The sequence below is a fragment of the Urtica dioica genome, unplaced genomic scaffold, assembly GCF_054948205.1.
Source record: "Urtica dioica subsp. dioica isolate 48M unplaced genomic scaffold, U.dioica_male_clone48M_v1_H2 Urtica_dioica_male_H2_contig_19, whole genome shotgun sequence".
In the NCBI taxonomy this organism is placed as follows: Eukaryota; Viridiplantae; Streptophyta; class Magnoliopsida; order Rosales; family Urticaceae; genus Urtica; species Urtica dioica.
Genome location: NW_028297221.1, coordinates 60,001 through 73,860, shown reverse-complemented (window position 1 = coordinate 73,860; position 13,860 = coordinate 60,001). Strand labels below are relative to the sequence as shown.

At 35.6% G+C, this 13,860-nt stretch overlaps 1 non-coding gene across 1 annotated transcript; it reads right to left on the bottom strand.

Annotated features, from left to right (window-relative positions):
* Window positions 1-7,272: 7,272 nt before the first annotated feature.
* Window positions 7,273-7,346, bottom strand: TRNAM-CAU (transfer RNA methionine (anticodon CAU)). Its single transcript has one exon. It is a non-coding gene; the product is annotated as a tRNA-Met (tRNA).
* Window positions 7,347-13,860: the final 6,514 nt, after the last annotated feature.

The following is a 13,860-nucleotide window of genomic DNA, read 5'->3' as shown; positions in this document are numbered from 1 at the left end:
AAGCTTCCATTTGTCCATATTTCGAGAAAAAGTAGTTCTTGTTTTTCATTTCGATTCACATAAGAATGAATACTATGATTTGCATTTCGAACCGGCATGAATATAGCATCTATAGGATAACTTACATTTTTAAAATTTTTTGGTGTTTTTATCCGATATCCGCGATTTCTCTCGATTTGTAATTCAATACACAAATTAATTGATTCTGTTAAGTTAGCTATATGTTGTGTCTTATCAACGATTTCGACGGAAGGTGGTAAGATGATATCGTTAGCAGTTACATATCCAGGACCCTTAATACAAATAGACGCATAACAAGTTCCATACAGATTACTTCTCAATACTATTTCTTTTAAATTCATTAAAATTTCATGTACGGATTCTTGAATGCCCACTATAGTAGAATATTCATGTGGTAATTTCTCAGATTTTGCGCATGTAATACATGTACCTTCTATTTCTCCAAGCAAAGCTCTTCGTATTGCAATGCCTATTGTATCCGCTTGTCCTCTCATAAGTGGAGCCAGAATAAATCGTCCATAATAAAGACGCTTACTGTCGGCTCTTGATTCAACACACTTCCACTGTAGTGGCCGAGTAGAAACTATTACTTTCTCTTGAACCATAGTAATATTATTTGCTCAAATCGTTTAATTCTTTATTTCTCTTGAAATACTTTCAATGTTTATTTTTATACACGTCTTTTTTTAGGGGGCCTGCAGCCGTTATGTGGCATAGGGGTTACATCCCGTATAAAACTTAAAAGTATACCACTTCTACGAATAGCCCTTAATGCCGCATCTCTTCCTAGACCTGGGCCTTTTATCATGACTTCTGCTCGTTGCATACCTTGATCCACTACTGTCCGAATAGCATTTCCTGCTGCGGTTTGAGCGGCAAAGGGCGTCCCTCTTCTTGTACCTTTGAATCCACAAGTACCGGCAGAGGCCCAAGAAATTACCCGACCACATACATCTGTAACAGTTACAATAGTATTGTTGAAGCTTGCTTGAACATGAATAACTCCCTTTGGTATTTTACGCCCATTTTTACGTGATCCCATAGGTCCATTATGTCTAGTCTTACGAGAACGAATTCTCGGTATAGGTTTTGACATCTTTTTTTTTTAATACCATAAATTTAAGTCAGCGATATGGTATGGATATATCCATTTAATGTCAAAACGGATAGATTCCTTTTTTTATTTGGACGTTGGGTACTTTAGATTTATCGAGTACCCCCTTCTCAAAATTATCCTTGTCTTTGTTTATGTCTGGGGTTGGAACAAATTACTATAATTCGTCCTCGCCTACGAATCAGTCGACATTTTTCACAAATTTTGCGGACAGAGGCCCGTATTTTCATATTTGTCGTTTCTTAATTTAATATTGTCTGAATTTCTTTGAAGAAAATAAATTTCTTGAAATAGCGAAAAACCTCTTAATCACTCTCATCATTGTTTCAGAGTCAATAAATTATAGGATCTCTGGTTGAGGCATAAAGACTGGCCTCAATTTTGACGCTATTTACAGCAAGTTATGTATTATTTATCTAAATATTAATTATGTATAATCTGTTTTGAACGATAATTAAGAATCTTCTTTTCATTATCAAATCACGAGCATACCGTTGGAAAGTAATATTGTATCTCCAAAATCAAAATCAGAAATTAAACTGTAATCAACGCGTTTTTGTTCTTTTAATTGTCTATTGGGGTATTTAGTAATGTGGGAGACGTAATCCCACTTCTTCTCTTGTGTCACAAATATGAGAGTTTCGTTTATAATCTAATTGGGATAGCATAAAGCTTACCATATATAACACAAAATTTCTCCTCCGATTCCTTCTATTCGAGCCTCTCTGTCTGTCATTATACCTCGAGAAGTAGAAAGAATTACAATCCCCATTCCGCCTAAAATTCTCGGGATTCCTTGATAGTTAGAATAGATTCGTAGACCGGGCCGACTTATCTGTTTTAAATTGAAAATAATTCTATTTTGTCCCGTCCTATTTTTTCTATGTCGTAGGGTTAAAACTAAAAAACATTTGTTGTTTTCCAGATGTTTCCTCATGTTTTCAATAAAACCTTCTCGTAAAAGGATTTTAATAATGTTTTCGCTGATTTTAGTATATGGTATTCGAACTGTTCTTTTTTTATTCATGTCAGTATTTCGTATATAGGTTAATAAGTTATCAATAGTGTCTTTACTCATAATAAACAAAGATCCCAGTTGTTCCCGCATTTTTATATAATCAACAGGTTCTTTTTTAATTATTTGTTAAACATTTATGAAAATTTTTATATAATCAACAGGTTCTTTTTTAATTATTTGTTAAACATTTATGAATTATTAAAGGCATATACATGAGATACAAACAATCTACTAAATTAATTTAAATCTACTAATTTCATTGAAATACGATAAACTGTATTATGTCCTAATCTTATAATACTTCAGGTGCTAATGAAACTATTTTAGTGAAATTTAACTGTCTTAATTCCCGGGCAATTGCCCCAAAAATTCGAGTTCCCTTTGGATTTCCTTCTTGATCAATAACAACCGCAGCATTGTCATCATATCGTATTATCATACCATTTTTACGTTTGAGTTCTTTACAAGTACGGACAATTACGGCTCTGATCACTTCTGATCTTTCGAGTGGTGTATTTGGTATTGCTTCCTTGATTACAGCAACAACAACGTCCCCAATTTGAGCATATCGTCGATTACTAGCTCCTATAATTCGAATACACATCAATTTTCGGGCTCCGCTGTTATCCGCAACATTCAAATGGGTTTGAGCTTGAATCATATACTTTTTATCTTTTGGGTTTGAGGTTGAGGTTGAATCATATAATTTTTATCTTTTGTTTCAATGCAAAAGCGACGTAAAAAAAAATAAATATTGTTTATTCAAAAGAAAAAAAACATAAAATTGCTCTTTTTTGATCCTATTTCGTTTGGTTCTACACCCCTATCCTGAAATAATGAATTGAGTTCGTATAGGCATTTTTGATGCTGCTATTGAAATAGCTTTTTTGGCTATATTTTCTGGTACTCCGCTCATTTCATAAAGTATTCTACCAGGTTTAATGACAGCTACCCAATATTCAGGGGATCCTTTTCCTGAACCCATACGTGTTTCTGTAGGTCTTACTGTAACTGGTTTGTCGGGAAATATACGTACCCAAATTTTTCCGCCACGGCGTGCGTTTCGGGTCATTCCTCGCCGTCCTGCTTCGATTTGTCTAGATGTGATCCAAGCAGGTTCAAGCGCTTGAAGGGCATATCGGCCAAAGCAAATACGATTACCTTGAAAAGATATTCCTTTCATTCTTCCTCTATGGTGTTTACGAAATCGGGTTCTTTTGGGGTTATAGTTGATGGTTATTTATTATTTCCATCTCTACTACAGAACTGGACATGATAGTTTCATCTCATCCAGCTCCTCGCGAATGAAACAATTATAATTATAAAATAATATACATCTATTTATATTTAATCAATAATATATGGAAACTTTATATTAAATTATACAAGCCTTTGATAATAAATCTATTAGAAATTCACTTTTCCTTTTTTTAGATATTTGATCGACTACAATTACAATTTAAAAATCTTCCTAATTTTCGCGGGCGAATATTTACTTTATTTAATGTTCAGTTTTATAGGATTAGTTCATGACATTACTTTTGTTGTAGGATTAATTAATGATATGCTTTTTCAAAATAAAAGAATTGGTTTTTAGTTTGGTCCGCCATCCTACCCAATGAATCAGTAAAATTCGTTTGGAAGAGAATCTTATGCAATCACAGGTTCTGTCGTTCCCATCGCTTCGCTATTAATGGTTAGGTCTAAATTCTAGAATCAATGGAGCCCTTTATTACATTTGTTCTTGAGTCAATCTTCTCAGTCTTTATTGACTCTGGGCTCTTGATTTTGTTTCTTTAGTTATTCTTACATATAATAATTTTAGTTAATTAAAACTCAATCAGTATTAATGCTTTATTACATTTATTAAATTAATTGTTGACCTTACATATTGGAATTCTATATCAGTAATATTTTTTTCTCTTTCTATCAGCTTTCCATTTATCTTTATACTTTAGTTTCACTACAAATAGTTTGTTCTTTTTTTTTTAACATTTCAGTTGCTACAATGATATGACCAATATATCATATCGCTACTGATTCCTTATATCCAGATAATGCGAAAGGATGAGTTGGTTATTAGTGAATACTATGACTCTGGGCTCGGCTTTTTTTTACTCCAATCCTAAAAAAACCAACGAGTCGCACACTAAGCATAGCATTTATAAAAAAAATAATTAATGTAACTTTTATCCAACCTTATAGGATTCTTATTTTTTGTTTTAATTTAACATACAAAAAAAAGAATGAAAGAAACTTTTTTTATTATATATACGCGATTGATCTAAATAGAAATCAAATATATAATATTTTTTACTCGTCTACAAATCTCCAAATCTTTATACCTAATGCCCCATAGATAGTTCTAACTGTATAGGAACAGTAATCAATTTTAGCACGAATAGTTTGTAGAGGCACTCTACCTTCCCTGATCCACTCAACACGGGCAATCTCTTTTCCGTCGATACGCCCCGCAATTTGTATTTGAATGCCTTTTGTGCCTGCCTGTTCAGTTAATTCAATAGCTTTTTTCATTGCTTTGCGAAAAGAAACTCTACTTTTTAATTGTCCCGCAATAAATTCTGCAAGAATAGTAGGGTGCCCATAAGGATTTGAAATTCGTGAAATAGCTATGTTTAATTTTCTGTTCACAGTATTAAGTTCTTTTTGGACATTAATCTGTAATTCGTCGATTTTTTGAGGTTCTATTAATAACTTTGGGAATCCCATATAGATTATGACTTGAATCAAGTCGGTTTTTTTTTGAATCTCTATACATGCAATTCCCTCACCACTTGAAGATATTTTAATATTTTTTTGTACATAATTTTTGATACAATTTCGTATTTTGTGATCTTCTTGTAACTCCTCAGAATATTTTTTTGATTGTACAAACCAAATAGAACGATGACTTTGGGTTGCGCCAAGTCGGAAAACAAGTGGATTTATTTTTTGTCCCATAACCCCCTATTAGTATTACTATACATATCACGGCATCTTAGTATAGTTCTTAGTATAGTACTTTTTATTATATTTTTTTTCATACAGGTTTTTTTGAACATAATATGTTGTTTTTGATCTTTGGTTAATATGTTTCTATTATATTTGTGTTAAAGAATCCAAAATTTATTCTTTTGTTTGTAAATCTTTAAGTACAATAGTTATATGACAAGTGGGTCTTTTTATCGGATAACCCCGTCCCCTGGCTCGGGGTTTTAACTTTTTCATAGTGTTCCCTTCTGTGACTTGAGCTTGACTAATGATTAAACTTGTTTCGTTGAAGCCCATATTGTGGTTTCCATTTGCTGCTGCAGAATAAATTAATTTTAAAATTGGATAACATGCTCGAAACGGCATAAGTTCGAGTATCATAAGCGTTTCTGCATAGGAACGTCCACGAATCTGATTAATTACTCTTCTTGCTTTGTGAGCGGACATAGATATATATTTTCCTATAGCGCGCACTTCTGTATATTGATTGACCCCTTTTTTATTATTTTTGCTATTTTTCATAAGGTTCACTCCTCACTAAACTAATGAACGATATACTTTTATATAAACTAAAAATTAAGGAATTATTAACGGCGCGATTTATTATCATTTTTTGCGTGCCCCCGGAAATTAATAGTGGTTACAAATTCTCCAAATTTATGACCTACCATACGATCTGTTATATAAATAGGCAGATGCTCTTTTCCATTATGAACCGCAACAGTATGTCCTATCATTATCGGTATAATGGTAGATGCCCGGGACCATGTGACTATTATTTCTTTTTCCGCTTTTATGTTAAGCATATTTATTTTTTTTAATAAATGATTGGCGACAAAAGGGCTTTTTTTTAGTGAACGTGCCACAATAAATTACTCCGATTTTTTTTATAAAGACGAAGAAACAAATTCTATTTTCTTTCCTATTTACTACGGCGACGAAGAATCAAATTATCACTATATTTATTTCTTTTTCTACTTCTTCTTCCAAGTGCAGGATAACCCCAAGGAGTTGCGGGTTTTTTTCTACCAATTGAGGCCCTCCCTTCACCACCCCCATGGGGATGGTCTACAGGGTTCATAACTACTCCTCTTACTACAGGGCGCTTACCTAGCCAACATTTAGATCCGGCTCTACCCAAACTTTTCTGGTTCACCCCAACATTCCCCACTTGTCCGATTGTTGCTGAGCAGTTTTTGGGTATCAAACGGACCTCCCCAGAAGGTAATTTTAATGTGGCCGATTTCCCCTCTTTTGCAATCAGTTTCGCTACAGCACCTGCTGCTCTAGCTAATTGTCCACCCTTTCCAAGTGTGATTTCTATGTTATGTATGGCCGTGCCTAAGGGCATATCGGTCAAAGGTAGGGCATTTCCCATTTTTATAGGAACTTCTGTACCAGAAACAATGGTATCTCCAATTAGAGCCCCTCTGGGATGTAAAATATATCTTTTCTCACCACCCCCATAGTGTATGAGACAGATGTATGCATTTCGATTAGGGTCGTATTCTATAGTTACGATTTTACCATATATGTCTTTTTCATTCCGTCGAAAATCGATTTTACGGTATAGACGCTTATGACCTCCCCCTCTATGCCCTGCGGTAATGATTCCTCTGGCATTACGACCTTTAGCACAACGATGCTGTCCATAGATCAAATTATTTCGTGGATTGGATTTCATTTGATTTAAGTTCCTTTCGTTCTAAAAGGTGGAATATAATAACCCGGTTGAAGCGTAATCATCATACGCCTGTAATGCATTGTATGTCCCATAAAAGGTCCCCCCTTTCCCGGGAGTCGATGACTATTCATAGCTATTACCTTGACACCAAAGAAGAGTTCGACCCAATGCTTTATTTCTGTCCTAGTTGATCCTGATTCGACATTAAAAGTATATTGATTTTTCAGCAATAACCGAATACTTTTGTCTGTAACTACGAAATATTTGATTCCATCCATAAATTTTCTTCCCTATGAGTTCTAGTCTCAATAAGACTGTTAGGTCTTACTGTTCATATGTTATGATATGAATATACCACACCAATTCGTTATGTATGGATGATGAGATTTCATTGATACAGAGCCAATTCCAATAGACTTATTATATTGGAGGGTCCCATTGGCATGCATCCAGTAGGAATTGAACCTACGAATTCGCCAATTATGAGTTGGGCGCTTTAACCATTCAGCCATGGATGCTTAGCGGGGATCCTCGTACATGGTGAATAACCAAATTCCAATTGAAATGAAATCTTTAGGGTAAATCAATGCAATTTAGGAGGACTTAATCTTAATGAAAGGACATCAATTCAAATCCTGGATTTTCGAATTGAGAGAAATCAAGAATTCTCACTATTTCTTAGATTCATGGACCCAATTGAATTCAGTGGTATCTTTCATTCACATTTTTTTCCATCAAGAACGTTTTATAAAACTCTTGGACTCCCGAATTTGGAGTATCCTACTTTCACGCAATTCACATTTACAGAGTTCAACAAGGAATCGATATTTCACGATCAAGGGTGTACTACTATTTGTAGTAGCGGTCCTTATATATCGTATTAACAATCGAAAGATGTTCGAAAGAAAAAATCTCTATTTGACAGGACTTCTTCCTATACCTATGAATTTCATTGGACCCAGAAATGATACATTGGAAGAATCTTTTGGGTCTTCCAATATCAATAGGTTAATTGTTTCGCTCCTGTATCTTCCAAAAGGAAAAAAGATCTCTGAGAGCTGTTTCCTGGATCCAAAAGAGAGTACTTGGGTTCTCCCAATAACTAAAAAGTGTATCATGCCTGAATCTAACTGGGGCTCGCGATGGTGGAGGAATTGGCTCGGAAAAAAGAGGGATTCTAGTTGTAAGATATCTAATGAAACCGTCACTGGAATTGAGATCTCATTCAAAGAGAAAGATATCAAATATCTGGAGTTTCTTTTTGTATATTATATGGATGATCCGATCCGCAAGGACCATGATTGGGAATTGTTTGATCGTCTTTCTCCGAGGAAGAGGCAAAACATAATCAACTTGAATTCGGGACAGCTATTCGAAATCTTAGTGAAAGACTGGATTTGTTATCTCATGTTTGCTTTTCGTGAAAAAAAAGCAATTGAAGCAGAGGGTTTCTTCAAACAACAAGGAGCTGGGTCAACTATTCAATCAAATGATATAGAGCATGTTTCCCACCTCTTCTCGAGAAACAAGTGGGCTCTCTCTTTGCAAAATTGTGCTCAATTTCATATGTGGAAATTACGCCAAGATCTCTTCTTTAGTTGGGGGAAGAATCCGCACGAATCGGATTTTTTGAGGAACATATCGAGAGAGAATTGGGTTTGGTTAGACAATGTGTGGTTGGAAAACAAGGATCGGTTTTTTAGCAAGGTACGGAATGTATCGTCAAATATTCAATATGATTCCACAAGATCTAGTTTCGTTCAAGTAATGGATTATAGCCAATTGAAAGGATCTTCTGATCGACCCAGAGATCATTTTGATTCCATTAGTAATGAGGATTCAGAATATCACACATTGATCAATCAAAGAGAGATTCAACAACTAAAAGAAAGATCGATTCTTTGGGATCCTTCCTTGCTTCAAACGGAACGAACAGAGATAGAATCATACCGATTCCCTAAATGCCTTTCTGGATATTCCTCAATGTCCCGGCTATTCACGGAACGTGAGAAGCAGATGAATAATCATCTGCTTCCGGAAGAAATCGAAGAATTTATTGGGAATCCTACAAGATCCATTCGTTCTTTTTTCTCTGACAGATGGTCAGAGCTTCATCTGGGTTCGAATCCTACTGAGAGGTCCACTAGAGATCAGAAATTCTTGAAGAAAGAACAAGATGTTTCTTTTGTACCTTCCAGGCGATCGGAAAATAAAGAAATAGTTAATATATTCAAGATAATTACGTATTTACAAAATACCGTCTCAATTCATCCTATTTCATCAGATCCGGGATGTGATATGGTCCCGAAGGATCAACTGGATATGGACAGTTCCAACAAGATTTCATTCTTGAACAAAAATAAATTTTTTGATTTATTTCATCTATTCCATGACCGGAACAGGGGGGGATACACGTTACACCACAATTCTGAATCAGAAGATAGATTTCAAGAAAGGGCAGATCTATTCACTCTATCAATAACCGAGCCGGATCTGGTATATCATAAGGGATTTGCCCTTTCTATTGATTCCTACAGATTGGATCAAAAACAATTCTTGAATGAGGTATTCGACTCCAGGGATGAATCGAAAAAGAAATCTTTATTGGTTCTACCTCCTATTTTTTATGAAGAAAATGCATCTTTTTATCGAAGGATCAGAAAAAAATGGGTCCGGGCCTCCTGCGGGAATGATTTGGCGGATCCAAAACCAAAAACAGTGGTATTTGCTAGCACCAACATAACGGAGGCGGTCAATCAATATAGATTGATCCGAAATCTGATTCAAATCCAATATAGCACCTATGGGTACATAAGAAATTTATTGAATCGATTCTTTTTAATGAATAGATCCGATCGCAACTTAGAATACGGGATTCAAGGGGATCAAATAGTAAATGATACTCTGAATCATATAACTATAATGAAATATACGATCAACCAACATTTATCAAATTTGAAAAAGAGTCAGAAGAAATGGTTCGATCCTCTTATTTTTATTTCTCGAACCGAGAGATCCATGAATCGGGATCCTAATGCATATCGATACAAATGGTCCAATGGGAGCAAGAATTTACAGGAACATTTCATTTCTGAGCAGAAGAGCCATTTTCAAGTAGTGTTCGATCGATTACGTATTAATCAATATGCGATTGATTGGTCTGAGGTTATCGACAAAAAAGATTTGTCTAAGTCACTTGCTTTCTTTTTGTCCAAGTTTCTTCTCTTTTTGTCTAACTCACTTCCTTTTTTCTTTGTGAGTTTCGGGAATATCCCCATTCATAGGTCCGAGATCCACATCTATGAATTGAAAGGTCCGAATGATCAACTCTGCAATCAGTTGTTAGAATCAATAGGTCTTCAAATCGTTCATTTGAAAAAATGGAAACCCTTCTTATTGGATGATCATGATACTTCCCAAAAATCTCAATTCTTGATCAATGGAGGAACAATATCACCTTTTTTGTTCAATAAGATAGCAAAGTGGATGATTGACTCATTCCATACTAGAAATAATCACAGGAAATCTTTTGATAACGCAGATTCCTATTTCTCAATGATATCCCACGATCAAGACAATTGGCTGAATCCCGTGAAACCATTTCATAGAAGCTCATTGATATCTTCTTTTTATAAAGCAAATCGACTTCGATTCTTGAATAATCCACATCACTTCTGCTTCTATTGTAACAAAGGATTCCCTTTTTATGTGGAAAAGGCCCGTATCAAAAATTCTGATTATACGTATGGACAATTCCTCAATATCTTGTTCATTCGCAACAAAATAGTTTCTTTTCGCGGCGGTAAAAAAAAATATGCTTTTTTGGATAGAGATACTGTTTCACCAATCGAGTTACAGGTGTCTAACATATTCATACTTAACGATTTTCCACAAAAAGGTGACGAAAGGTATAACTTGTACAAATCTTTCCATTTTCCAATTCGATCCGATCCATTCGTTCGTAGAGCTATTTACTCGATCGCAGAGATTTCTGGAACACTTCTAACAGAGGGACAAATATTCAATTTTGAAAGAACTTATTGTCAACCTCTTTCAGATATGAATCTGTCTGATTCAGAAGGGAAGAACTTGCATCAGTATCTCAATTTCAATTCAAACATGGGTTTGATTCACACTCCATGTTCTGATAAATATTTACCATCCGAAAAGAGGAAAAAACGGGGTCTTTGTCTAAAGAAATGCCTTGAGAAAGGGCGGATGTATAGAAACTTTCAACGAGATGGTGCTTTTTCAACTCTCTCAAACTGGAATATATTCCAAACATATATGCCATGGTTCCTTACTTCGACAGGATACAAATATCTAAATTTGATATTTTTAGATACTTTTTCAGGCCTATTGCCGATACTAAGTAGCAGCCAAAAATTTGTATCTGTTTTTCATGATATTATGCATGGATTAGATATATCATGGCAAATTCTTCATAAAAAATTGTATCTTCCACAATGGAATCTGATAAGTGAGATTTCGAGTAAGTGTTTACATAATCTTCTTCTGTCCAAAGAAATATTTCATCGAAATAATGAGTCGCCATTGATATCGACACATCTGAGATCGCCAAATGTTCGGGAGTTCCTCTATTCAATCCTTTTCCTTTTTCTTGTTGCTGGATATCTCGTTCGTACACATCTTCTTTTTGTTTCTCCAGCCTATAGTGAGTTACAGACAGAGTTCGAAAGGGTCAAATCTTTGATGATTCCATCATACATGATTGAGTTGCGAAAACTTCTGGATAGGTATCCTACATCTGATACATCTGAACTGAATTCTTTCTGGTTAAAGAATCTCTTTCTAGTTGCTCGGGAACAATTAGGAGATTCTCTAGAAGAAATACGGGGTTCTGCTTCTGGGGGCAACATGCTAGGGGGTGGCGGTCCCACTTATGGGGTCAAATCAATACGTTCTAAGAATAAATATTTGAATATCAATCTCATCGATATGATCGATTTCATAAGTATCATACCAAATCCCATCAATCGAATCGCTTTTTCCAGAAATACGAGACATCTAAGTCATACAAGTAAAGAGACCTATTCATTGATAAGAAAAAGAAAAAAGGTGAACGGTGATTGGATTGATGATAAAATAGAATCCTGGGTCTCGAACAGTGATTCGATTGATGATAAAGACAGAGAATTCTTGGTTCAGTTCTCCGCCTTAACGACAGAAAAAAGGATTGATCAAATTCTATTGAGTCTGACTCATAATGATCATTTAGCAAAGAATGACTCTGGTTATCAAATGATTGAACAACCGGGAGCAATTTACTTACGATACTTAGTTGACATTCATAAAAAGTATCTAATGAATTATGAGTTCAATACATCCTGTTTAGCAGAAAGACGGATATTCCTTGCTCATTATCAGAAAATCACTTATTCACAAATCTCCTGTGGGGCTAATAGTTTTCATTTCCCATCTCATGGAAAACCTTTTTCGCTCCGCTTAGCCCTCTCTAGGGGTATTTTAGTGATAGGTTCTATAGGAACTGGACGATCCTATTTGGTCAAATACCTAGCGACAAACTCCTATGTTCCTTTCATTACAGTATTTCTGAACAAGTTCCTGGATAACAAGCCTAAGGGCTTTCTTATTGATGATAGTGACGATATTGATGATAGTGACGATATCGACCGGGACCTTGATACGAAGCTGGAGCTTCTAACTATGATGAATGCGCTAACTATGGATATGATGCCGGAAATAGACCGTTTTTATATCACCCTTCAATTCGAATTAGCAAAAGCAATGTCTCCTTGCATAATATGGATTCCAAACATTCATGATCTGGATGTGAATGAGTCGAATTATTTATCCCTCGGTCTATTACTGAACTATCTCTCCAGGGATTGTGAAAGATGTTCCAATAGAAATATTCTTGTTATTGCTTCGACTCATATTCCCCAAAAAGTGGATCCCGCTCTAATAGCTCCGAATAAATTAAATACATGCATTAAGCTACGAAGGCTTCTTATTCCACAACAACGAAAGCACTTTTTCACTCTTTCATATACTAGGGGATTTCGCTTGGAAAAGAAAATGTTCCTTACTAATGGATTCGAGGCCATAACCATGGGTTCCAATGTACGAGATCTTGCATCACTTACCGATGAGGCCCTATCGATTAGTATTACACAGAAGAAATCAATTATAGACACTAATCTAATTAGATCTGCTCTTCATAGACAAACTTGGGATTTGCGATCCCAGGTAAGATCGGTTCAGGATCATGGGATCCTGTTCTATCAGATAGGAAGGGCTGTTGCACAAAATGTACTTCTAAGTAATTGCTCCATAGATCCTATATCTATCTATATGAAGAAGAAATCATGTAACGAAGGGGATTCTTATTTGTACAAATGGTACCTCGAACTTGGAACGAGCATGAAGAAATTAACGATACTTCTTTATCTTTTGAGTTGTTCGGCCGGATCGGTCGCTCAAGACCTTTGGTCTCTACCCGAACTCGATGAAAAAAACGGGATCACTTCTTATGGACTCGTTGAGAATGATTCTGATCTAGTTCATGGCCTATTAGAAGTAGAAGGCACTCTGGTGGGATCCTCACGGACAGAAAAAGATTGCAGCCAGTTTGATAATGATCGAGTGACATTGCTTCTTCGGCCCGAAGCAAGGAATCCCTTAGATATTATGCAAAATGGATCTTGGTCTATCGTTGATCAGAGATTTCTCTACGAACAATACAAATCGGAGTTTGAAGAAGGAGTCCTCGACCCGCAACGGATAGAGGAGGATTTATTCAATCACATAGTTTGGGCTCCTAGAATATGGCGCCCTTGGGGCTTTCGATACAATCAAATAGAAAGCCCCAATGAATTGGGATTTCCCTATTGGGCCAGGTCATTTCGGGGCAAGCGGATTATTTATGATGAAGAGGATGGGCTTCAAGAGAATGATTCGGAGTTCTTGCAGGGTGGAACCATGCAGTACCAGACACGAGATAGATCTTCCAAAGAACAAGGTTTTTTTCGAATAAGCCAATTCATTTGG